The following is a 2,712-nucleotide window of genomic DNA, read 5'->3' as shown; positions in this document are numbered from 1 at the left end:
TAACGGAAAACACTGACCAATCAGAGCGCGCGTATACCGGTGGAGCGTAGGCTACGCGATAGGCGGCCGCGCTCATACGCTACCGCGGCCGCTCCACCGGTATACGCGCGCTCTGATTGGTCAGTGTTTTCCGTTAATATCTTCTCAACGAAGCCTCGGACAACATTTTCGCTAAGGAAAAAGTTGTTTCAAATCACCTCCTGAACCACCTCTTTCAATGTGTTACAACATTTTTAGGACACCCTGTATACTATTTTAACCCTATCGTAATAAGTATAATTTATGAAAATTGTGCAACATACCATATATGTATTCTTTCTACACAAATTGTATTCAAACTATCAATTACATTACGTTATTAACAGCAAACTGCAGTTATTACGTGACTGATAGTTTTACACCCCATAAGAATCTTTCTTCAATTCAATTTCTTTTTGAGCATAAATATTGTTATAAAATCATGTCACGGTGGTCGAGATGTGTTCGGATGAAGTGATTCAAACAATGCGGTGACCGATTTTTCATGACATTAGGCAATATTTATCATAATTATCCTGATAAATTAGAAATAATTCTGTATAATTGTTAGGTATCTAGTAAATAATTGGCGAGGACCCTGGAGAACCGCGATTTCTATATGCAGCCCTGAACCAAGGAGTCGGGGAGGGAGGAGAAGGAAAGAAAGTAAGAAAAGCAGGTAGAGAGAGAAAGAGCTCTGTTCGTTCCGTATGCACGCGTGCGAATGTGCGTGCTCTTTCTGTGTGAGACTTATTCGTGATCAGATGAAAACAGGTAGGGGCCACCGATGGACCGTGCGTAATGTAAACGCAAGAAAAACATGTCCTTTTTCAGGTAAACCATGAAACTAACCTGCGCGCGTCTCCACCCACGTCAGTGCGAGTCAAAGCAGCGAACAGCTGACACGAGCAGTCTTTCGGATCGCTGCGTGCAACGATTGATAAGGGAACTTTTGCAATTGATACACGTTGAAAAATTTGAACTTTTACAGAAATAGAGATGGTAGGAATCAAATCATCACACTGCCTTCTCCTTTAATCGTTCCCTCTTTTCGAAGCTCTCCTTTGAAATAATTCTGATTATTTAGATTTTCGATAATATCTCTGAAACCATAAGAGGCATTGAACAAATTTTAAATACGAAATCCAATGGTTTTCAATATTCTATAATATCGTAGTAAGAAATTTAAAAGAGATTTATTTTTAATAATATTTCCCCCGCCATAAGTCTTTCCATCACCCGCTGTATACAAAAGTGAATTATTATTTTTTATCTAGATTTTCCTACGGAAAAATTTGCAATACCGATTGCAAATCGCACAATAACTAGGTAATAAAAAAAATTTATTCAGTGACAGCGGAAATTTTAATGAAACAGAAACAATAAAAATAGGAGAATTCACTGAACGTTAACGTCGCGAAGATAGTTGCGACTATTCGTCGAAATTTGACGAGACATCGGATATCTAGACGGTACACCGTTTCGTTTCAGCTTCCGTTTCAGTTTCCGTTTCCTCAACGACACCATATATCAGCATCGTTGGAATGTTATCGACACGGACAGTCGTTCTTGATCTTGTCTCAACGAGATCGTTCTGAGCAATGCGAGAACGGCGATTGTCCTAGAAAACGAGATTCTACCAGTCGGCGCCTGGGTCCGTGGTAGTTGTGCAATTGGCTCGTAACGACTTCGTCGAGACCTTCTTACGCCAACTCGGCTGGGTATCCGGTTTTTGCGGAAGCCACCTTCGAGATAAACCTTTAATTCGCGGACGCCTTAATTGTAAATCGGAAATTGGCGACGGGGAATGACGAACGCGGTTGAACATTTACACGTGATTCGACGTTTTTCTCATTATTACCATTTATCAAGCTCTAATCTAATTTTTGCAGATGCTACCCTTGCCATATTACTAAAAAACAATGTCTTATCAGAGATATCAGATTGATAAAATATTTAAAAATATTCTCGTATCAGCTGATTAAAATTGCGAGTAAAACAAACATTAGATATACCTCAATTTGTTTTGGAAAGATTTTTGAATTAGTTTTTAAGTTTATTTTGCAACAAATAAAGCTGAACAAGTCTCAATTGGCCTTCAGACTTTGCGCACCTCTAGTTTACGGTCACCGATTCGAGGACTTACGTATGGAGCACATGCAGGAAGCATCGACCGATCTATTATTAACTTATTTCGTAATAAACTATATCGTCGATCTGTTATTACATTTTTTTTTTACAATAAAATGCAGAATTTCCATTCCCTGATGTCCTATGTTTAGTGGTTAATGACAGTACGGCATTCAATAATCAGAGCGTGTCATGTTATCGTTAGCTATAATTCAATAACCATTTCCTCGGGGTAAATTACTTTCTCAATGTGATGAAAATATTACGTCGGGTAATTAGTTTGTTTGGATTTTGAAAATGTGCATGTCGCTAGTAACTCAATTCGCAAACGTTGATTTGTCTCGGTCAACAATGTTTATTCCGTAAATTCAAACTAATCCTTGAAATATTGATTCTGATCAGATTTCTACTTACTATCTACTCTCTACGTTTTATTCATGAGTTTACTACGCGATACTCAATTTTACGCGATACTACTCTACTAGTCGTCACTCTACTACTCGATGTTTTACTACTTAATATTCTACGATTCAATGCTTTACTACCAATATTCTACAATTCAAT

The 2,712-nt window shown here is 38.1% G+C and overlaps 1 protein-coding gene across 4 annotated transcripts in view; it reads right to left on the bottom strand.

Annotated features, from left to right (window-relative positions):
- LOC128882237 (myb-like protein X) overlaps nt 1-2,712 on the bottom strand; it is a 54,090-nt gene that overhangs the window by 19,264 nt on the left and 32,114 nt on the right. The gene's annotated exons all lie outside the window — the stretch shown is intronic.

This window comes from Hylaeus volcanicus, chromosome 1, assembly GCF_026283585.1.
Source record: "Hylaeus volcanicus isolate JK05 chromosome 1, UHH_iyHylVolc1.0_haploid, whole genome shotgun sequence".
NCBI classification, from domain to species: domain Eukaryota; kingdom Metazoa; phylum Arthropoda; class Insecta; order Hymenoptera; family Colletidae; genus Hylaeus; species Hylaeus volcanicus.
This window is presented reverse-complemented; position numbering and strand designations above follow the sequence as displayed.